At 41.4% G+C, this 24,254-nt stretch overlaps 1 protein-coding gene across 1 annotated transcript in view; it reads right to left on the bottom strand.

Annotated features, from left to right (window-relative positions):
* Window positions 1–24,254, bottom strand: part of LOC146768315 (uncharacterized) — a 105,587-nt gene that overhangs the window by 40,337 nt on the left and 40,996 nt on the right. The gene's annotated exons all lie outside the window — the stretch shown is intronic.

The raw sequence follows: 24,254 nt of genomic DNA, 5'->3' as shown, positions 1-24,254 counted from the left end.
GTTCAAAGTCTTTATTTAAAAAAAAAGATGTGGAAATGAGAAATTGCTCATTTACAAGCAGCACAGTCACCTTCTAACTTGCACTGAAGTTGTACAGTGCACTCCTGGGCTGCAGCCGGAACATTACTCAGACTGCACAATCAGGTACCAATTCCTTAGGCTCTATCAAATGCATACTAGTAAATTTGATTATTACTGAAATAAAGAACACATTGTTAGGAATGCCAGAATGCGCTCTTTCTTTGACTGAAACCTTTTTAGGAAAAAACCCTACCTCTTTGCTATAAAATTTTACAGTGTCTAGTACAAAGACATCTTTGAGATTTTTAAAGTACAAATATGAAAACACTTCTAATTTTAATATGTCTAGTTTGGGAAAAACAATATTACATTCTTCTGCTTTTTAATATTACAAGTAGCATGAACAAATATACCAGGCTTAGGAGCCCAAAAATTCACAGAACATCTTAAAAGACCTTTTCTTCTTTCTGTCTTAAGAGTCTCTACAAGTTCCCCTTTCTTACATCCTTAGAGAAAATATTGCATATAATACTGTTCATTTTATGTTATCATGCAAGTAAGAATTTCCTTTCATTGCACTTGGGAAAAGCTTGTGGTTGTTAAATACAAAATCTTTTTTTTTTTTAAAAAAAGCAATGATAGAAGGTTTGACTATCAATTGTCTTGGTCATATTCCTGTGGTAGGCTTCCTTGTAGAAAAGGACATGTGGCACTGCTAGAACTTGGTGTGGAGACAGGAGCACTGCAGGGCATGAATCCATAGATATGGGCAGATGGGGTGGTGGAGAGATGCAACACTTTTCAAAGCCATGTCATAAGTCTTACTGCACAGCACAGATATTGCTTTATGTGTGAGAATGTGCACTATATACAGGTAAGGGAAAGAAGCTGCTCTTGGCTGTAAAAGTTTGAGAGACTGTTCTATATGTTACTCCCGTAAAATCTGCATATCAACTGGCTGGTTTGCATTTGAACTATAAAACTCCTGCCCTGCAAGAAGCAAAAGGGCAAACTGAACACACATGAAGGTGGCTCTCCGTATTAAAAGGTATGTGTGCAATTTTATTTTCCACAGCTTGCCTGTACTTACATTTGAAAACCACCATTGAGTCACATACCAGATAGCATGTATGTGTATGCTGGAGAAGCTCAATTACAACTGTTCCCTTGATACCAGCAAAGAGTAATTCACAGCACTACTTTTTCCACCCCAAATAAGGACAGTCCTACTTCAGTAATTGTGTCAAAATTATGGAGACAGACAACAAAGATGTCTTATATTCAAAGAATTACTTGGTAGATTTATACATAACCATAATGTTTATAGCTCTGGAAAGAAAAACCCAAACTATTGCTGCAAAGAAAAGTACACCAGTACTTTTCTGTCTTTGTAAGGATACTGTTGTTTGTTTTTGAATTTATTTCTACAAACCCCAAGCACATGAAGCTGTAAAAGTTCCAGTTTATATTCTTTAAAATGAGGGTTAGCCAGAAGTCTGACATGAAATACTGTGAGATTACCTTAACAAGTTACTAAAAACCGATTAGAACAGACAGATTAAAATTGGATCACCTTTTCTGATGTCTTGCATTGGAGGAAAGGTTGTGCGAGAGATATACGGACATGGCAATCTTATAGATTAGTGAATAGTGTTGCTCTCTACTTACCTTCCCAGGCTACTCTCACTACTCAAAGAAGTTTATTTTACTGTGTTTTCTGATAAATATACATCTTAGAATTCAGCTTTAGAGAACCCTGCTAGCAACAAAAGCCTGACTTTTCAATGTTCTCTTCCCCTAAAGATGTAACTCCTCACCTCCCAAGACAGGTTCAGCTTATAAATACACAATCTCGTTGAGGGTACAATCTTGCTGTTATGACACCAACCAGTTGCTCTTTTTGTAACAGACACTTTCAGTGCATAAGGCTGAACATGAAACAGGCTTGGAGAACAGGGAATGAAGCTGCATGTACACCCAGGACAGAGCTGACCTGATGGCAGATAAGCCCAGGCAGGTGTGAGTCCTAATGCCCCGCACCGAAGGACACTGGGAATTGTATGGGTTGTCTGGCTTTTTAAATCCCAGTCCCTTTCCCTCTAAATGCAGGAATTATTCACCATAAATTTCCAATAGTCTACAAAGTTCCTTATGTTGTTATGATTTCTGTGGAATGCAAGATGAGCAAGGCCTTTAATTTTTCCCATTTTCTCTTTTTTTTCTCCTTCTCATTAGAAAGAGGGCAGGTTCTAATGCAAGGTATGTAGAAGTTGGTCTGAGTGTATTTTTCTATGTAACATACAGGCCGATGGGTATACTTGCCTGAACCTACTGCAGTACAGCATACAAGCTATAACACTGAAAAAAAATTTTCCTGCAGAACAAACAGCATCAGATTAGGAGATAAGTGATGCATTAAAGAATCATTTAATTTAGCTACCCAAAGCCTGAGCTAAATGCCACTTCTCTCTGGGACCTAATGTGATTCAAGCAATGGCAGTGCTGGATTAACAGTTGCACTCAACGACCTTTGTGGTCTTTTCTAACCACAAATAATATTCTATTATTTTATTCTTTTTCTCACCTGTTCCATCTTACCTGTGTATACTTATGAACTGAATCCTAGGCTTATGTTCTCTGATTAAATCCAGTGACTTAGTTCCACACATAAGCTCTCTCCTGCTCTGACAGTGCCATGATTTTTTTGCAAATAGCTTCAGCCTGGCAGATTAAATCAGAAGTTTCTAGAAACAAGAGCATGTTTCAATCCTACAGCCCAAGATTATGAAGCTAAATGTCATGGTTTGACACTGGCACAATGCCAGTGCCCCCATGAAAATGTGATCCCTCCCTTGAATGCTGTGAAGTGGAATCTAGAACAGAGCAAAGCAGGCCCAAGCTTAATAACAGGGAAAAAAAACTTTATTAAGCTACTACTACAAAAAGGAAAAAGAAAGGAAAAAAGAAAAAAAACCCACACAGAGATCAAATGAAAACCTTGCAAAGCATTCCTCCCCCCACCACCCAACTCCAACAAACCACAGTGAGACACAATCTGGACACCAATCAGGTTTGCACCCTCCAGACAATCGATACTCAGTTCATCGAGGGAACAGAGTCTCTCCTATGCCACAGACCCTCCAAGAAAACACAGCTCCACATCATGTGTTTCCATGTCACACATGGCACTGCCCAGAGAAAAGTTTGCCATGGTGACCCTTCTCCTTTCCATGCACAGTGCTCTCACCACCAATGCATAGATGGACAGACTGCTTTTAGGATTTTTCCTTTCAAAGATGCCCTGCCAAGAGGGGAGAAAACAACAGTTCAGTTTTTCATTGTTTGGGACCACAGTCCCCCCCATTTTTCCATTTCCCCTGGGGCCGAGGGTTCAAGAACAGAGATCTTCTTCTCTTCTCTTTCCTTTCCAGGACAGGGGGACGCCACCACAAACCCCCTAACCTTTTCTCCGTTCACTCCATTTTTGTCTTTTTCCCAGCTGAAGCAGGTCTCTTGACTCACTGGCATCCTCCCAAAACACAGTCTCTCTTGGAGGAGAAGATTGGTTCAGGTTGTGGCTAACACGGAAAAGTCCAGCCAAAAGCCACTCCTTGTCCCCCTCCCATCTAGAATTCCTCCTTCTAACATCCCAGGGTCCAAGGTGTCACTCTTCCTCTCTTTCAAACCAAGGAGGGGAAAGGAAAATTCACAAAGCTTTCATTTTCTCAAGGAAGGGTTAAAAGTCCGAACTCCCAGGGCTGGCTCGATGCCCGGACATCCAGCAACTCCCACGCACTGGGCACCTTGCAGTTCCCCCCGCTCCTCCTTCCTCGCGGTGGAATTGCTGACAAAACTGCCGATGTCTCTTTCTCTCTCCCTCTCGGGAGAGAAACTCTGGGGGGGGGGATATGGAGACATCCCAGATTTCTTCCACCCTTCCATCTGCAGGGGCCAGCCCGGTTCCAGTCCCTCCACCCTTGGGCCTACCTTTATCAGGCCATGGGCCTTCCCCTCCCCCACCCAGCTTGTCACTGGGCAGGGGAGAGGCTGCACTGCACGCTGACCAGAACCAAAGAGAGTGAGTTCCCCTGGGAATTCTGCTTTTAACCCCTCTGTGTTCTCAGAGGTGTGTCCACCTTCAATTGGTCAATATCCAAATTGACCTCTTCCTTCCGGAAAAAATTCTCTTTCCGTGTCAAACCACGACACTAAAGAAACCATTATGATCCTTTGATGTGAGCAGCTGGGTAACACAGGAAAACCCAGAAATACCTAAATTCTGTTTAGCAAAGTCTGAGCTCTGAAATACTGCAAATCTCTTTCCTTCCCCCCAAAGTATCTTGCATTCACTACCATCCATTTGGATATTGGTTTTTGCTATTCATAACATTAACTTAAACTATTAGAGGAAACTTCTCTATGGGCACTTCTTGTGAAAGATTAATAGCTCCCAACTCTTGCTCATCTGATTTTTAAAGCCAGAGTTTAGTGATGTTCTGTGTGTTACCAATCTTCGCTTGTCCTCATCCAAGAGCCATGATGCCCATGGCTCCAATCATGTACCATCACATTTTACATCATGCAGGCAAAACTACTCTCAGTGGTGTGGAAAGTAAAGACCATAGGAAGGACACATCTGGGCAGTTACATAAAGGTGGGACAGAGGCATTACCTAATATCCAAGTTCAAGTGTGGCTGTAGTTCTGGTTAATATCAAGGCAATCATGGGAACACAGCCTCAGCAATAAAGAAAGATGTTTCATGAAGCAACGAAAGAGCAAATTGCACTAAGGGGCAAGACTGATCCCCACTGCACCACCATGTGCAGCACAGCTGGATTCTAAAAAAGACACTATGTCTAGTTGAAAGTCAAGTGCTCTGGACTGAAGGTCAGACTTGGGCTTTTGAGTAACTGTTTACACTTGCCACAGTTAGAACACAGAGGGAGGGAAAAAAAAGTGCATGCCATTAGTACAACTTCAAGTAGAAATCTTTATACTGGTATCTTCATACACTTTCTGTTAGCATATGCTTTGAGAAACAAGACACAACTAACAAGGCAAAGCCCGCAAAGACCTCCAACAATGAGTTATACCCAGAGGCACCAGTGAGGAATTACCCAACACTTCATTTAGTTCAAGACAGGTAGGTAAAAGAAAAAAAATGAGTATGGCTTTAAAATTAGTCTTAAATTAAAGTTTTAAAATTAAATTATTCTTATGAGATCCCTCTGTTGCAAAGAATATAAAACTACTGCTATATTGGATGTTCTCAATTCTGGGCTTGACTCATCTGAAAAAAGTTCAATCAAACCAACAAATTTGCTGATACTACCCTTACAAGGCTTTACATGCTTTGCAGATTCAACAGAAAATATACAATCTTGTGCATCTCTGCAAAAATACTACTATGCTGTGGGAAGAACAAAACATGCCACAGGAGCAAACCTAGAGAATGACAACTTGCAAAAGCATAGGGATAAATGCAAGTTTCCAAAGCACCAAATTAAGTTTCTTTGTAGCTGAGATTTTCAGATAAGGAAATGGCTCAAAAAGGCTGCAACTCAGGTGCTGGAAGTTGAGCACAGAATCTTAATATCTAATATTCAACAACTGCTGGGAAGAAACTTAGCAACACTAAAAGCAAGCTATACAGGTTCCTACTACCATCTAAATTAGAGCACCTGATTTCAATTATCATTATTTATAGGGTTTGACTTAACTGATCTGATCAAGACCAAAATACGTCCCCTTATCAGATGTTGCACAAAAAGACAGAACCTCCACCCTACCACAAGACTGTCCATAAACACAGCTTCATGTTCCCAGGCAGGGAAGCAGTACTTGCAGCCCAGCTACTGGCAGAGGAAGGCTGCTGGTGAAGGGAAGGTTTAACCTGGACGATCAGGATGCACTTCTGGAGAGGACGAGCCAGAGAGAGTACATGACAGGCACAGAACTCATCAAAGTAATTAAGTCAATAATGAAATTTAAGCAGCACTCTTTTTGATCCCCTCTGTCTGCTCCTGCAAGGTAACTCAAGCACCCAGATACGCAGGGCTGCCAACAGAGAGAAAGCAACCGCTGGTCTCCACACAAATTCACTTCTCATCACCAGAGGCTTCTCCCGCTAAGACAGGTCTACACCAGAGCTTGCTGATGCATCCTATGAATCACAGATATAAGGTTTTCCCAGCAGAGGCCCTTGACCTCACCATGATTACAGTGATGGTACTTTTTCAGTGGATTTTCTTTTGCTCATGGGGCTACTGAGGTTGCTTGTTTGAGGGTTAGCAGGCTGTCCACACAGTTGGGGAAGTGATAGCACATCTGCCAAAATGTTTTTCCAGGCCTCTTGGGGCACAGCTCAATCCAATTAAAACACACACAAAAAGCAATAAAGCTCAAAAATTATTCCCTTGGTGCTGTGGGCTACAGCAGTCCAAAGGTCCTTCCCTCTACTACAGAGCCAACTTGAAGTCAAACCCCTTCCAACAGAGTTGTATCAGCCATTTCTGAAATCACTTGACCCTTTTCCATGACCATTTGAGACAACAACCATGCTGAGTGGCCTGGGGTCCTTGGAAATAAAGGAAATTCTTTTGCCCAGCTGAGAAGAAACTAACAGCTCTGCTCTCAGAAAATCAGCACCTAACTGCAAGCATGTCCCTCCTTCCTCTCATACTACTGCACCACTCTACGCCACTACAGTGAAACCACTCTGCTACATCAGCTGAAATTACAGTGGTAGCAGTGCCCACACAGAGATTTTTATTTTGACTTTGCACAATAGACTTCCTAGAAAGAAAAAGTGGTGTGAAGAAAAGGAGGGGTGAAAGACAACGCATTTCTAAACAGTGGTGCAAAATGTGAGTTAGCATGCAAAGCCTTAACAACTCACTGATCCTAAAATATGTTTTGAACCAGTGGAGAGATATCAGCTGAGGTTAGTAACATACATCTCTAACAAATTATAAGATCTCTATTAATTTACTATTAAATGCATAAAGCTGGAGATTTTATTTTTGCCTTGCATCTGACAGATAGTGAGAGTATACCTTACTTCTCTGACATGCTCTAACTTTTGCATGCAATCACAAATGATAAGAGGAATTAAAATCAAGGCCAGAACTCAGTTATCATAAAAGAACTGAATTTAATATATCCATTTGCATCCATATGTAGAAGACAAAAAATAAAAGCACAAAGAAGTGCCTCAGGAATAGTGCAGTCAGTACAAAACAAAAGAAAGTTTTAAGATCTGAACTTGGCAACAGCACAATTTGATGAGAAAATTAAATTAAACCATATTTAATGGTTTAAATATGTTCAAAATACAGCTTACTGAGAAAGCAAATAAAATAATCTAAACCAAGATGGTTAAAGAAATAATTTAATTGCTACATTTTCCAGACTTTATTCACAAGGCTTTGCACATTCAAATATGGATAGGCGAGTGTGAATTCAGATGAAGCAGCATAAAGGAAGGGAAGTTGGAATTATTGCTGACAAATCATGTAAGTCCCACCACTCTGGGTGAGTCCAAACTCAGCAGACATGTCAGGACAACGTAGCAAGATGCTCTGCTGTTGGCAAACCCATGCTGAAACAGACACTAATTGTTTTTCCAGCGGTAGTTTCATAATTTTTTTGTCTAACAGAAATGCAGATCACTTCTTAAGTTTCATAAAATTAGCAAATAGCATTCATAAACTCACCTCAGTCACCAGCCATCCTGTGGTCCCCTTGGCTGAAGGCAACAGCCAGAACCTGCCATCTATATAAATTCTGCATAAAGATTAAAATCACAAGCACAAAAAACATGCTGGAGAGAGCTCTCAACCTAAGGAACCTCTCTATTTCAAGTCCAGGGCAGCAAGAGCTGGTCCCTCTGATGACATGAATGGCCATACTGCATGATCCTGTAAATGAAAATACCAGGGATGCACTTGCTCTTTACAAGTACAGAAGCTGCCAGGGCTAGCTGCAGGAGCCCCAGCCATCCTCACAGCTGCAGCTCACCCCACATGTGACTGCAACAAAGCGAGATGCCAACCTAAACCGTCCATGAGTTTCCCAATGATTTTGGCACTACAAGTTTGTCACTTTTGCTTTTATTTCCTACTTGGTACAGTGGTGTAACAAGTGGGTAAGGGTCTTCATATGTTACTGCTCTGCAACAAAGATAAAACAGCAGTAGCTGATGCACAAATCTACTTGTATTGAATTTGTGGCTTTAAGCACTCAAACCTTTTCAAAGAGTGAAAAAGAAGAACTACAATAATTTAAAGAATTCCTTGCTACTGCAAGGACAGGTCTGAGCTTTCCAGTACCAATCAAGCTCATTTTAAACAAGCATAACAGCCCCCACAAAATTTGTTTATTGAAATTTACTGTGGGGCTGAGGATGTTTGGTTTATTTTCTGCATTAATTTGCAAAGCCAGAGCTGGGTGCTGGAACTTTTAAACAAAGTGCTGGAGTCAGCAGGACCAGAGGTTCTACTCAACCACTGATTCACTGTCTGACCTTAAAGAAGTCCCTCACCTCATCATAGATCTTCCAGGCCAGCTGTGAAACTGGATGAAAGCAGGATTTCCCTTCAAAATGCATGCTGCAACTCGTTTGGCCTTCTGTTAAATAAACATAATGCCCCCTCAAAACAAACCCGACCAACTAAACAATGTGCTTTTTTCTGTATACAAAGCACTTTATACTGTAGAAAAATTGAGTGCTTTACCAAGTGTGGGGGGAAATGGATGTAAATATTTACACATGTACTGCAAAGAGCTGTTACTCATTCTAGGGATGTGCATGCTGGTAGATGTATGATTCAAGAGCTAGATCAGCATAGTGGGGGTGCCTTCATCAGACAGAAATAACACACTGGTCTCTCGAAAGCATGCACTGTGCCAAGGAGCGTAAGGAAAAAACTGACATTAAGGAGACAGTTCCTGCCAGATTGGAAATCACATTCGCTTCAAATAAAACAGAGATTCAACAAAGCTACAAGTGCTCAGAGCTTAATTATAGGAGTAAATTAAACTACTATCTTAGCATCCAGAGTTTTGTTGCACTTGTCCATCATCTCACAAACTCTTCCAAAAGGCAAGAATATTTTGGACTGGCAAGTAAGTCTGGAAATACAGAGGACAGCTATTTCTCCTTATGCAACTTGTGCTCAATTGCTCCTTATGTCTGCCATGAAAAGTTAATGCTAAGACTGGGAGAGGGTCACATCAGCCAGTAACTCAGCTGCTTCTGTTGTGTCCTCCTGCAAATGCAGGACCTGCTACTTTACATCCCTCCATACTTGAGCTTCTATGGAAGTGACAGGACACTGTCTTCACAGTAACACTTCTACTAGTGTATTTTGTTACTGACACACACTTCCAAATGGAAACTAAAAACAGAGGTAAAACCTGGAAGGGAAAGAGGCTGACTGGATTCCCTTTCACATGGCCAAGTCTGGCACCATTAATTCATGAGTCTTAACAGCTCAAGATACCACTTATCAGAGTTGAAAAAACCTGAAACCAGGTTCCAACAGCTTCCTTATCAGTTAATTTCATCTGCCATTATTAAAATTAGTCTGTCCCTTTAGAAATTTCTCAACAAAAGACAATTGGCTACTGTTTTCCACTGCTATCCCTTCAAAGATGAGTTTGCTTTACAAGTGTCAGTGTGCAATACTTGTCCCTGGTTTGCTATTCAATTGCACTCTTCTAATAAGACATTTGTTTCCATTTTCATACCTAAACAGAGGAAGCACTGCTTGTAACTGCAACCTTGAACCACATGTGATAAGGTGCTTAATATTTACATAGCATCTACACTAAAACTGATAAGTGCATTACACTGTACACAAGTTAGAAGTTATATAAAAAAATGACTCGAGAGCAGCTGCCGTGGCTCTGAATCTCGGTAGTGTCTGAATCTTTGTCAACTTCAAGCTGCCTAATCTGCTCTAAGGACATAATGTACAGTATGCTGTTTGTTCAGCTTGCAGACAGTCAGATTTAAGGAGTCCATATTCAAACAGCACTGACTCAAACAGCACTGACTCAAGTAGCAATGTTCAAGGACTTTTCAAAGTGCATCTGTGGAGCTTATCAATACCACAAGTTGAATACTACTCTACCTGACTGTGTTTTCTTTAGCCAAGACCTCGGATTTTGCTTTAATTTAGCATCAGCGTGAAGCTATATCTGAAAAATCTAAGCCTTCACTTAGAAAACTTCTGTAGGCTACTGTTGTCTGCCATTTCTTCTACAGATATGGACCTGCATGCAAGGCAGAGTAAACACAATCTAAGTCCATTGATTTTAAGAAACAGTACACATATATATATATCTGTGTGAGCACCTACACACACATTTCCCCATTTCATCATACGTACACATGACAATACTTTCCAGGAGAGCTCTATCTGCATATTATGGGCATTAAGACACTGCACTGCATTGCAATAGCTCTGCTCATTTCTGAAATGTGGACAAATGCATTTGATATCATTGCCAGCATGCTTGGGATTAACATAGATCAGCAACCAATTTGGAGTAATTGAATATTCACAGCAGCGTCTGGTCTCATCTATTAACACAGTCACACAAAGTCAATGTAGGCCAAGCATTTTTAAAAATGCCCAGAAAATCAACCCAGAAGAAAACCAAGGGTACTGGTTAAGAAAAAACAGACCCCCAGCAGCCTTATACTTCTTGGCCTCCTGTTCACCTTCCGCACAGTCTTTGCTGGCTGCAGCCCATACCCACATCAAGGGTTTTGTTCATGTACAAACTCAGTGAGTAAACCCATTCTTCTTAGAAATACATGCCCCTGTGCTGGACTTACCGAGCCTTTGTCACGCTCTTTGCTTTCCTGACCAAGCAGCAATACTGCCCTCTCTTCCCCCACCACTGAGGGGAATGTGAAAAACATTAACATATCTCAAATACCTAGCAGACCCTGAAGTATCCTTGTGAGAACTTCACACTTCCTGGGCAAATCTTGTGGTGACAGGAGCTCTCTGTAATTGCATTTAAGCCATTAATGATGCACTGATAATACCAATAAAGTCTGACCATCAGATTTCAATGTATATTGAATGCCTGCCTGAAAGCAGCATTAATAATGGAATGGATTTAGTATTTTTTTCTAATTAGAACTCCTTGCTGATGCTAGTGAAAAAACCACACTTTCAAGAGATAAATAATCAGCCATAAAATACATGTAATTATTTTCATTATAGGCTTGTGTCACTTCTACCTATTAAGATTGCTCCTGTCCCAAATCTGTTTCCCAATTCTGCTATATATGGTAAGCTTTGGACAAAGTATTCATTGGCAGGTACATATCTTACTAGAAATGCATGGTTTTTCAAAGTAGATTATTTTATTATCATAGACGAAACAATACTTTTGCGTCATTCAGGCCTACAATAACTCTGGTGATTTGATACATGAACATTCTCCGAGGCAGTTCTTTGGAGAGGCACATTTAATTTAAAAATGGAACAATTGTTTCCGAGAGGCAAGATTTTATCTTTCCTGTAAAAGTCATCAGCTCTACAAAGTTACAAATCACTGGAGAAAAATCCTGCAGCAAGCCTTCAGTAGAGACCCAAACATTTAGCAGCCAAACACCTTGGGAAAGGCCTCCTGCCCATGGCACACTCTACATACTGCTGAGCAGGAGCTCCTGAAGGTTCCCTTGGCAGGTCCAACATGTCGCTTGCTGTTCATGCTGTCCTTGGCCAAAGCCTGGAATGGAGGATGAGAAGGTATTCTGACCCTCGTGCTCCTCGTGAGCCAAAGGAGGCTACATGAGTCTTGCTGCTTTGTTGCGGTTTGCTGCCTTTACGGTTTGCTGCCTTTCCTTCTCCACTGCCCTGCTGCTGCCTGGGGAGCACAGTCGGCACGGCCATCACCCACCCAGGCAGATCCTGTGCTCCCAGCCCCAGGACTGCCAGCCTGCCCCATGCCCTGATGTGTGCGCATGTGTACTCAGGTGTCAGAGAGAAAAGCAGGGAGTAAGGCTGCAGGGATAAAGGAGCAGGATGAATGATGAATGAGAACTGAATCTGAAGCAGAAACTTGGAGAGACCAAACAAATAAAAGCACAGGAGTCCATGCATGGAAGACAGAACAATGGGCAGGTAGGAGGTACAAAAAAAAAAAAACCCTTCAAACAAACAAAAAAAAATTAACAAGGAAGACTACTAGGGTGCTTTGAGGAAGTACCCCTTACTTCTACCCCCATCTGTACACACCCTTGTAACTTCAGAACATCCAGAAGCTGCATAGAGATGACTGATACTGCTTCCCGTGATACAGATCCCTCTTCTCTCCCGTGTGTGTGCCACCACCTAACTGCAAAGGGGCAGCATGCTGTTTTTGCTACAGTGCAAAAAGGGGCCCTGCAGCATTTCTGAACCCTCCAGGATATGACTTTGCAAGACAGAGGAGCTTTTTCCATGTACATTTTGTGACTGTTCTTGGTAAAGTCAGCTTGGGAAGATAAATCTCCTTAAATTACCTCTCAGCTTCACCATGTGTATGCTAAACAGGACCTGGCTTGTTTTACAAAATAAAGAGTGCTGGATGAGAAGGAGGCACATGACCTACACTAACAATTTCTTCCCCTGGTTTAGCATAAATAAAAGCTCCACTATGAAAGAGCACTTGAAGTTCCTTTCGCAGCTAACATTGAAAGAGTTTATTATAACACTGCAGAAATGCTTTAGGCGAAGTCTTGCTCTGATAGTGTTCTCATGAGGACACTTGACGTTTTCAAAGAAGTCACTTTGAAATGTTCAAGAATACAAATGTCTTGAAGCTCCCAAAGGTGCAATGACACATCACAAAGGGAAGCTCCTGTGTTGCTTGTTTAAAGAACCTGAAGCTCTGCAAGAAGTACCTTATCTTTCAAACAGTATTTCAAACACCAAGCTTTGAAAGTGATCTGGCATTGAAACACCAGTCTGGCTGCTCAGATTTAATTTGTTTAAAGTTAGCTTGTACAGTGAAGGGTACCCGGAGCTGCAGAAGATTCCCCTTTGTTTCTTTATTTCTCTGGTACACAGAGGTAACAGATTTCAGGAACTACTTGAGTGACCACAGGATAGGGGAAAGATCAAATGAGTTTTCCATCTACAGAACCAGCACCATGCAGCCTTCCCCAGAGGAGCTGCCAGTAGACACAGTCTCCTCTCCTACAGATTCATCACTCCACCTCGCCATATCTGCTGTCCAGCCCATGGGCTGGGATCACCAGCACACCTAATGCAGTACCCCACACACCTGTCCAATGGTTACAGTCTTAAAATTATTCTAATGTTTTGAAATAGCAATTAAAAAAAAAAAAAAAGATTTTTCATAGTTCACACCCATAAGTGCAGTCTTCAGTCCCTGATGGAGAAGTGGGGTAGGGATGAGACATGGTTCTTCCAAACAGTGGTTCCCAGGGGGCTGACTGTAAAGGGGAGACAGTGGCCTCTGATCACCACTACCAACTTTTTAAAATTGTTCTTTCACATGCATTAGCAATTTCTCAGAAGCCATCATTGTGTAAAATCCTGTCCAGAATTATCCAGTCATTTGACTTTTTAATTTAAAAGAATAAAAAAAAATATTAAATTAAAAAATCCATATAACAAAAAAATAGGGTGCTCTAGGCCACTTGTGTTTTGCTCAACTCATCCTCTCCGAGTAAAAATCTCAGGGGCCATCCACCATTTGTCTGCACTGTAAGGTACAAAGCCTTGCCAGAGCAAAACTTAGCAATGCCCTGTTGCAGAGTGAAGTATTTAGGTTAAGCACAATTAAACCACATGTTCCTGAAAACACCAACAGTGCTGAACAATGAGACCAACCTCACATCCAAGGGAATTTAGGAACAGCTGAAATTACAAGCTTGTTCATCATGGAGCTACAGATTCATTGTTGTCGCAGTTTTTTGGCATGATGCTGCCTGAATTCCTTCCCATGTTTTACGAACAGCTGAACTGTGTTCCCTTACAAAAGAAATTAATATGGCAGCCTGTGTACATCTGCTTTAATCTTAAAACAAAGCAGTTTTGCTATCTTTAGTACAAGCATAATAAAGGCACCAAAAAAAGACAGATGGTTTGGATTTTCTTTACAGAAAGCAAGAGAGAAGACTGACATCTTAACTGTTTACGTAGCCACAACCCATTATGTGGCCACAGCAAACCAGGGTGGGATGCAGAATGTACCTCTTTGTCAGCATCTTAGATGCCGACTGTTTCAGTCAGGTCTTATAAAAAGCATAAAACAACTCTGCTCACAGATAAATCCTTTTGTTCATAAAGATTTAATTTATATGGGTAGGAAAACACTTAACAACGGCCACACTAATGCCAAACCAATTAATTTCAGTAAAGCTAGAGCAAACACTACCATTCTGTTTAGGCAGCACAGAACAAAACCCTTGAAAATCCAACATTAAACGAGTTATTTATGGTTATTGCTCAGCCCTCCTGCCCCCATCATTTGTGCATCAGAAATCTCCTGACTGATCACTTGCAAACTCCGTGACTTCTGACCAATATTGGCCACACACTGATAGACTGAAATTTCATTTTGCAGGGATAATACAAGCACCCTGGTCTGGCACTTGGTTAGGTTTTGGGGTTTGTTTATTTAGGTTTTTGTTTTGTTTTGCATTGGTGGTTTTTTTTTTTTCTTACAATTCTGACTTTCTTTTAAAATATCTCACTTCAGGTTTAAAACCTTCCCCTTCCTTAAATCAATCAAGCTGATAGTGGTTTTGGCAGAAAGGGAAGTAACAGGAAAAAAGTACGGACAGAACATGTGCAACATATCCAAGAAGTAATTCATAACTTGCTCTGTATTTTTTATGTAATAGATACAAAGTTCAGGGAAAAGTACACACAAAAAGAGGCTTTCCCTATTGCCCTTTAACAAATATTCAGAGAATGGCAGTCATGTAAAAATGTCACCCTTGATATAAAGGGATAAAAAGACAAGTTGATTAGATCGTGAATTACAGGCAGAAAAATGTTCTCTGATACAGATACTGCTTCTTTCAGCATAATTAAATAACTTTTTAATATTTCCATGTTGGAGAATTTAAAAGACCCAAATTAATGATTTTTCCAATAAGCAAGTATTTAAGAAGTAAAAGAAGATGGGACACATGGAAAAAATCCAAAACGCTTGTCCAATCTCTGAGTGCTTCCATTTGAACCAGTGTTCAAACACGGTACTGATAAGTAACACTTCAGGTTTAGAAGCAGCATTTCCATTAAGGAAAACGTTTGCAGCAGTTGCATTAAATCCTTACCAGGCACAAGGAGGCTTTTGTGCATTGTAGTTTCCCTCCATTAAAACCTTCACAGGAGGGCTGGGGTGGCATGGCTTGGTGGGCCCGTGGGACACATGGGCTTGCAGGGCACGTGCAGCTTCTGCCGCGTCGCTTGCTTCACCACATCGCTTTGCACCTTTCTGCAAAGAGTGCGGGATGGAGCAAGCACGGGTGAGCAGGGCACAGCCATACCTCCTCGCAGCTCCTTCTAGGAGATGCCCCACAGGCTGGGGCACCAAAGGGCCCCTGGGACAGCCAAGTGCAATTGTGCAAGGCAGGGAGGCCAGACTCCCTGCGGATTCTCTTGGAGGAAGCTGCCGGCTCACACCTGTCATGAACTCTGTTTACAGGCACACCAACAGATTATTGCAGCGAGAGTCGCTGAACTTTGACATCCAACATAAAGATGTAAACACTTCTCCGTAGAAGATACTATAAGGCGCGCTGGCTGACTTCTGGCCCTCCTTGACCCCACACCATCCGCCAAACCCAAAACTCCCACACATATCCCTTAAAAACAACAACAGTAAGAAAGGCGCAAAGCACAAAAAAAAAAAAAATCCCAAGAAATTAACATACTAATAGCCACAGCACCAAGGTTTTTAAAGTATGCTAATCAGTAGAATTATTACAAGTAAGCCAAATAGGAAGCCAAATATAACTAACAAGAGAATAAAATGAACTTTACAGTGTTTAGACAGATAGAATCTGATTTACTGCTGTAAAGCTGCTGAATTTGGCATTGACACTGATCCCCAAAGGCAGGGGATCTGCTGCCCAAAACACACACGAGCTACCCAATGTCTGGAATCAGTAGTCACTTACCCTTCATATGCACCATTAAATTAAAAAGCATGAAAGTCTTCATAAATAATGTTTGTAAAAAGAAATTGATTCATTCAACTCAAAGAGCAGCCAAGACCAAAGCCCATTGCATATATTTGTGTATTTTCTTAAGAGGGTGTGTGTACAAGGGATCACACAAAGGGCTTCTTTAAAATCCTCCCTTGTAAATATGCATTTGAAGGGTAATAGATATTGAATTCAGGGAAATGTAAAAAAAAAAATTACTGTTTGGAAATATTTTTAGGCCTTCATGTGGAACAGCTAGAAACAATCATGATGCTTTTCAATGCTAGCTAAGAAAATCCTTGTCCAGAAGGATTTACTTCTCTGATGCCTGATCCTATGAGCTGTGGATGCAGCCAAATACAGCATTTACTGATAAACAGTCTTACTGACTTCAGTAACTTAAGCCAAGTAACTTCAGTGGCGTTATTCATGCCCTGTGAATATGAATGGAAAACTCTTGTTTAAAAGGGCTCCTCACAACAGCAAAGGCTAGCACAAGAGAGCCCCAAGTGAGGGTGAGAAAGGACACAAGGCAAAGAAAGGAGTCCTTATGAGAAATGCTTAGCCATTACCTGCAATTGAGACTTTATTTTTAAACTAAAAGTGAGGAAAACATGAGCTCTGCTGGTATAACCACACAGTAACATCAACATAATCCTATTGCTAACTCAAAAGTCAAACAAAAGGACCCCCCTCCCCTCCCCAAACTAACCTAAACAGACAGAACAAACCCCAAACCTCAAACAAAGCCCAGGTCTACAACTTCTGAATGAGGTCACAATGAGAAACTCTCCCAGCCTTCAAACCAGAAAGAAAAAAAAAGTGAAAACCTCCACAGAAAATATATTTGAGCTGTGTTTAACAAGGAACATCTGTAGCTTTCCAATTCCTGAGATTCAGAAATACCGCAGAAGAGCCACAATAAGTTAAACACGCAGGAAAAAATACTTTTTTTGCTGCCCAAACCATTTACAGGTGCCTCTGATTTGAAACTAAGGATACCAAGCTCTACTCTGTTTGCTGACATAACACCATGCTGTGAAGGAGTTCTTTGTGAAGAAAACTCACTGAAAGCTGGTTTAACTGACGAAGTCTTTACTGGTGAAATATGACATCTGTTTTTAAAGAGCCTACATTTTTTGCATATTATCACTCAGCTGCTTCTATTTATAATATTTGATGGAAAAGTTTCTCTCAGTCAGCTAAAACAGTATGCAATTAAGTATCCTGACATTTTAGTATCAGACTGAGGGCAGTTGCAGCAATTGATTCAACTTTGACTTCTTCTTGGATAAGTTTGTTCAGATAAGATTTCCCCTACAAAGATATATATTAGTTATGTTTTACATATAAACAATTCTTCCCTTGCAAGATAATGGATGTTATTAAAAATGTGTGTTCTCAGGTGCTGTTCTGGAAGTCCTCAATTCTCAAAGGTTTAAACACAGTGCTACTTACACCAACATCAATATTTGCATTAAAAAAAAAAAAAAGAGTCCTTAGTCTGCAGACTATATTTATAGGGCTGTCCTGGGTTGTAAGATAAGCTTGTATTCTATTTGACATCTGTTGGAGGTTGGGCAGGTTTGTTATCTCTTCCAAGAACAATGGTTTGCTCCAAAGAGGTAATGGTTTGTTAATGGGCCATTGACTGACTCAATGCAGGGCTGGTAATGTAACACCATCCCATTGTGAGATGCTCCACCCAGACGGGGAAGCCAAGCACTCTTTTATGGGATAAAGGGGTACCTTTTGGGGGACACAGCAGCTCTCTCTTTGCGGGATTTCCCAGAGAAGCAGCTCATTCGGCGGGATTTCCCAGAGAAGCAGCTCCTTCGGCAGGATTCCCAGAGAAGCGGCTGGAGCGCGGTGAGGCAGCGGCGGCGGAGCTCAGAGGCAGCCCCGGCGCAGAGGAAGACCGGCCCCACTGCCACCAGATCTTCAGAGAAAACTATACCTTTCTAAAGATCACCACTGCAGCTGCAATTCATCAGCCACCGCAAGAGGAGCAGCTATCATTTCAACGGACTGCTACCAACACCCCGAATCCTCAGGTTGTGGACTTTAACACTAGTTTTGTTTGTACCGATTGTGAGATAAGTGGAAAATCATTTGTTCACTGTGATATACTCGCTTACCTTGGTTTGCATAAGAATGTACTGGTGTGTCTTTGAAATGCTTATTTGCTTACAAGGTGATAAGGAGGTTGAGATTAGAGTCCTGGGTGTGTGTATCTGGTCTGCTTGCTGTATCTCAAAAGAAGAGACTTAGAAGCTATCACAACGACCAGACTCAGACTACATCTGGAGAGTCACGCCTGCAAGGAGAAGGGGGGGGATAAAAGGAAGGTTGGGACAGAACATTTTTGCGCGCCGTTGGTGGAGCAGGAGACTCCCGGCCGCCCAGCGCTGTGCTTTGCCTGCCTTACTCGCTTGCTATTTTAAATAAAATTGCTTTATTGAATTAAGACACTTCAAATTGTCGTGTCACAATTTATAACAGATTGCATTTGCCTTTTTAAATTGTTATCTAGTTTTCTCCTAGTAAAGAATTGTTACTCCCATTCCCATATCTTTGCCTGAGAGCCTTTTAATTTAAAAATCCTGGTAATTCGGAGGGAGGGGGTTTACCTTCTCCATTGCACAGGAGGCTTCACAGACTCCTGTCTTGTCAAACCAAGACAAGGGCTGACTACATCGTTATTGGTATTACTTCTATGCATACTTGGGTGTATAAATGGAAGAAAAAGTAGAGAGTCCTATTTCGGTGACTAGAAAAATGTTCCTGAAATCAATGCCATGCAAAACAACACAGCTCTTCTGAAAGACTTTACTCCCCTGCCAAGATTTTTGTATTTGCTATCTATGCCTTTACTGCAGACAGCTTCACATGTGTCTGTACAAGTCAGAAGCACAATGCAGTCCTCTTTGATCTGAAATAAAGTTCACAGTATTCAGAAAAAAAAAGGAGAGAAGGGAAGGGAAGGGAAGGGAAGGGAAGGGAAGGGAAGGGAAGGGAAGGGAAGGGAAGGGAAGGGAAGGGAAGGGAAGGGAAGGGAAGGGAAGGGAAGGGAAGGGAAGGGAAGGGAAGGGAAGGGAAGGGAAGGGAAGGGAAGGGAAGGGAAGGGAAGGGAAGGGAAGGGAAGGGAAGGGAAGGGAAGGGAAGGGAAGGGAAGGGAAGGGAAGGGAAGGGAAGGGAAGGGAAGGGAAGGGAAGGGAAGGGAAGGGAAGGGAAGGGAAGGGAAGGGAAGGGAAGGGAAGGGAAGGGAAGGGAAGGAAAGGAAAGGAAAGGAAAGGAAAGGAAAGGAAAGGAAAGGAAAGGAAAGGAAAGGAAAGGAAAGGAAAGGAAAGGAAAGGAAAGGAAAGGAAAGGAAAGGAAAGGAAAGGAAAGGAAAGGAAAGGAAAGGAAAGGAAAGGAAAGGAAAGGAAAGGAAAGGGAAGGAAAGGAAAGGGAAGGGAAAAGAGAAGAGAAGAGAAGAGAAGAGAAGAGAAGAGAAGAGAAGAGAAGAGAAGAGAAGAGAAGAGAAGAGAAGAGAAGAGAAGAGAAGAGAAGAGAAGAGAAGAGAAGAGAAGAGAAGAGAAGAGAAGAGAAGAAAAGAAAAGAAAAGAAAAGAAAAGAAAAGAAAAGAAAAGAAAAGAAAAGAAAAGAAAAGAAAAGAAAAGAAAAGAAAAGAAAAGAAAAGAAAAGAAAAGAAAAAGGATAGAAACTGGAAAGAGGTTTTTTCCTTAATGGAACCATTGATTACTGAATACACAAAAGTAATTTCAAACAAGGCATAGAATGACAGCAGGGCCTTTAGCATTTAATTTAAACATTCACTTGACTACTTTGTAAGTTCACACAACTTCATTAAAAATACAGTAAGACCATGAGGAAATGTCTGCTTTACTGTAAATAAAACCTTCAAGGAACAAATAATTTTAACGCCAAAACTAAATGCAGCAAAAAATAACCCTCAAACATGAAAAAAAAATTCAGAAACTGTAATGTCATCTTATATATAAATGTGTATTTAAACATAGAATGAAAGATTAGGACCTACTTTTTAAATTCTAAATGTTCATAGACTTCATTGACATACTTAATATATTCCTACTAAGTATTAATTTACTGTATTAATACAGTAGAGTTGTAGACTTGATGTTTTCAAAACATCCAGGACAGAGCCCTTCACCAGCTCTCTGCACTAATGGAACATAAAAAAATAACAACTGACCCACCCACCAGCTAGCAAATGAGTACAGCATCTTTTCTTCTGGAAAGCATGAGATTTGTGCTTTTAAAGGGACACATATTTACAATATAAATTGTCCACACATGGTAGGCTTTCCAGCCACTGCAGACTCTCTGTTTTCAAGGCCAACCTGCAGGAAGCTTTGGAGAGCTACTCTAGAGCCAGCTGCAGCCCAGCATCATGAACGTGTGCTAAGAGGGAGATCACACCTTTCATCTCCCATTCCCTTATCTTGGGCCAGGGTGCTGAAACACAGGCCTGACATACTCTTCCCCTCCTTGTGTTTAATGAGGCTTTCATCTACACCCATACAGTGCCACATTTTTCTTCTTTTCATAAAGAGCTATGAATTTTTCATTGCTATTTGCTCAGGGAAATCCAAACTTACAATGTGATATTCCCATTTTAGTACACCATATCTCATGTATTCGATATTTCCCATAGACCATCAAATCAGTTAGTTTTACAGTCATCTCACACAAAGGATGACAACAGCAGGAAGAAGTATCACAGCTGTCTAAAATGATAATTAGCAAATGAACTGTTTAACTGTAACACTCAGGTAATACATATAAGAACACTTGAGGAGGAATTATATCACCATGTAATAATCAAGAAATTGCGATGCGGCTTGTTAAAATAGTATTATATAATCCTACCTTTACACTGGGTAGAATTCCCTACAGCTACCCCTTCAGCATACAACTGTATGCCACTACAGGTTTTCGTGGCAAATTAATTTCCCCAATTCACAACAGAACAAAAAGAAGAAACTAAGAAGTAATGTACTGTGATATGAAAATTTAATAATTCTGCAAACTGACATTGGCAAAGACTTGAAGTCCAGACTCAAAAGTAAAATCCAAAGCCAACTCCAGCAACAGACCTTCCCATTCCCACTGCCCCACCAATCATGTCATTTTAAGACATGCATAATGCTCAGTGGAAAGGTGAGAAGCGCAAAATCTAGTAGAAGCTACTGAATCAGAGAAGATGAATAACAATGCTGTGCTTTGATAAGGTCCCAGTGTTTTCATCCGTTTTTCATTAGACTTGAACATGAGCTTCAGCTGTCAAAATGATCTGGGAATCAATACACCAGACATGCTTCAAAAAGCATCATCACCCAATATTTCTGCAGCCTCACCCCTTGCTTTCCCTCTCTGGTTCTTCAAAGTGATACTAAGCATTGCAGGAATTGCCAAACAGTCAGAAGTAATAGTCAAGCATTATCTCAGTTCCATTTCACCTGCTTGCAACCTTCTGCATCCCATAGGTAACCAAACAGCAAGGGCGGGATTGTCTAAAAGTACATCAGGAAAAGCAATGGGAGAAAAGATAATAATTGACCAATGTCAGCTGGCACAGTCCTGTTACACACGAAGTCACTCCTGAAACCATGAGCCCTGAAAATGACTGAAGTTATCAAATGCAGTGAATTGTTACTATGTCTTTGGCTGTGCAGCAGCCAGCTCAGACCTGCTGAGGAGGTGGAATGCCACATTACAGGTCTGAAGGCCGATCCCTATGTCCTTCCCATTTTGCACCACCTGATTTTAACACAGGCAAACCCAAACAAAAGAGGCATTTTTTGCCCAGTGATGTTTATAACACCAGGGTTTTCTAAGCAAACTTAGTCAATTGGATGACATCATGGTTAAGACTTGAGACTTTTTCCATATTACCTTAAGTTTCAGCTCACGTTATGGACACCATGGAAAGGCAGTAACATCACACACAACACGCACATAGAACACCATTAACAAGCAATATATCTGCCAGCGGATGTCAGGAGTAGCTCTGCCTTTCTTTTCTAGGGCACCAAAGCAAGCTGTCCCTTTTACAGTGACATCTGTGGCTCCCTTAAGTATAAAGATTTTGCAGCTCAAAAGACTTCTTAAAAGTCAGGCTCTTTATGGCTACACAACCAATTACAAAATCCTGTGAAAATTACAGGTAGTCTCCCATGTAAACATGTGGGTCACTCATACTGGCAGCTGGAGAGGGCTTGTGTTTAAGATGGCATTTCCTGGAGGATGTTAGCATAACAACACACACAGCAGCCTTTCTACACTGCAGCTTAATTGTAATGGTGATGCTTTAATGTGATGGTGCCTTCTTATTTTAGCTTGAGAAAGCCAACAGAGGAGACAGTTTCAGTCTTTCCACTTAACTGGACTTCAAATTTCAATAAGAAGTCAAAATATGAAACGTCCCAAATCTGAGAACCTTAAAGGTTTTACATGCAGCCCACAGGGAACACACCAGCACATAGGTGGCTTTCTTCTTTCTCTGAGAGGAGGCTTTGTACCCAGAGGTAGTTGTTCTTCTCAGTCTAATTTTGTGCATGTCTTCCCCCACCTGGTGTCTGGGTCACCAATAACTTGGTACAAGAGAAAAGGATGACAGAATCATAGAATGTCTTGGATTGGAAGAGATCTGTAAAGGTCATCTAATCCAACGTCCCTGCTGCAAGGGAGAATACCTTCCGCTAGACCATGTTGCTCAAAACCCCATTCAACCTGACCTTTAAGACTTCTAGGTATCCACAGCTTCTCTGGGCAATATGTTCTAGAGTCTCACAACCCTTAAAACAAAAAATTTTGTAATCTTATCTAAATCTACCCTCTTTTAATTTAAAACAACTACCCCTTGTCCTGCTGCAAAAGGCCCTGCTACAAGGTTTGTCCCCAGCTTTCTCATAGGCCCCCTTCTGGTACTGGAAGGTGCTATAAGGTCCCCCTGGAGCCTTCTCTTCTCCATGCTGAACAACCTCAAGTTTCTCAGCCTGACCTCATAAGAGAGGTGTTCCACCCCTATGATCATGTCCGTGGCCTTCCTCCGTGGCTCTAACAGGTCGATGACCTTACATTGCTAGGGGTCTCAGAGTTGGATATGGCACTTCAGGTGAGGTTTCACGAGAGTGGAGGGGCAGAATTCCCTCCCTTGACCTACTGGCAACACTGTTTTTGATACAACCCAAGATACAGTTTGTCTCCTGGGCTGTCAACATACTGCCAGCTTCTGTCTAGCTTTTCATGCACCAGTACCCTGAAATCCCTCTTGACAGGGCTGTTCTCAATCTCCCCCTGGTATGGATACCAGGGAATGCCCTAACCCAAATGCATAGACCTTCTACTTGGCCTCATAGAACTTCATGAAGTATGTGCATGTGCCCACTTCTCAAGCTTGTCCAGGTCCCTCTGGATGGCATTCCATCCTTCAGGCTTGTCAGCTGCAGCACTCAGATTGGTGTCATCTGCAAACTTGCTGAGGCTGTGCTCTATCAAACTGCCAATGCTGTTAACAAAGGCATTAAACAGTTCTGGTCCCAGTCCAGAACTCCAAGGGACACCCTTGTCACCAATTCAGCTCTTGACCACCACTGTCTGGATGCAAACATCCAACCAATTCCTCATCCACCAAACAGTTCCTCCATCCAATCCCTATCTCTCCAGTTTAGAGGGAAGGATGTTGCAGGGTTCTGTGTCAAAGGCTTTACAAAAATCCAGACAGATGACATGCACAGCTCTTCCATTCTTCACTGATGTGGTTTCTCCATCATTTTCATCCCACAGTGCCAGCACAGCAGCAATTTAATCATCAGTAATTACATTTTGCCCATCAAAAGCCACTCTGCAATTCTGTCTGGTTCCTTTCCTGCCTGGAAAAAGGCATGTATAAAAGCAAGGGTTCTCTGTCTCTGAAAGACATGCTTTTAATTTTTGGCCATGTGCCAGCCCCAACTTTCTGTTACCGTAAGGGAATATAACCTTTCTCCAGTAAACTACATAATCACCAACCT

Source organism: Lonchura striata, chromosome 2, assembly GCF_050655825.1.
Source record: "Lonchura striata isolate lonStrDom1 chromosome 2, ASM5065582v1, whole genome shotgun sequence".
NCBI lineage: Eukaryota > Metazoa > Chordata > Aves > Passeriformes > Estrildidae > Lonchura > Lonchura striata.
This window is presented reverse-complemented; position numbering and strand designations above follow the sequence as displayed.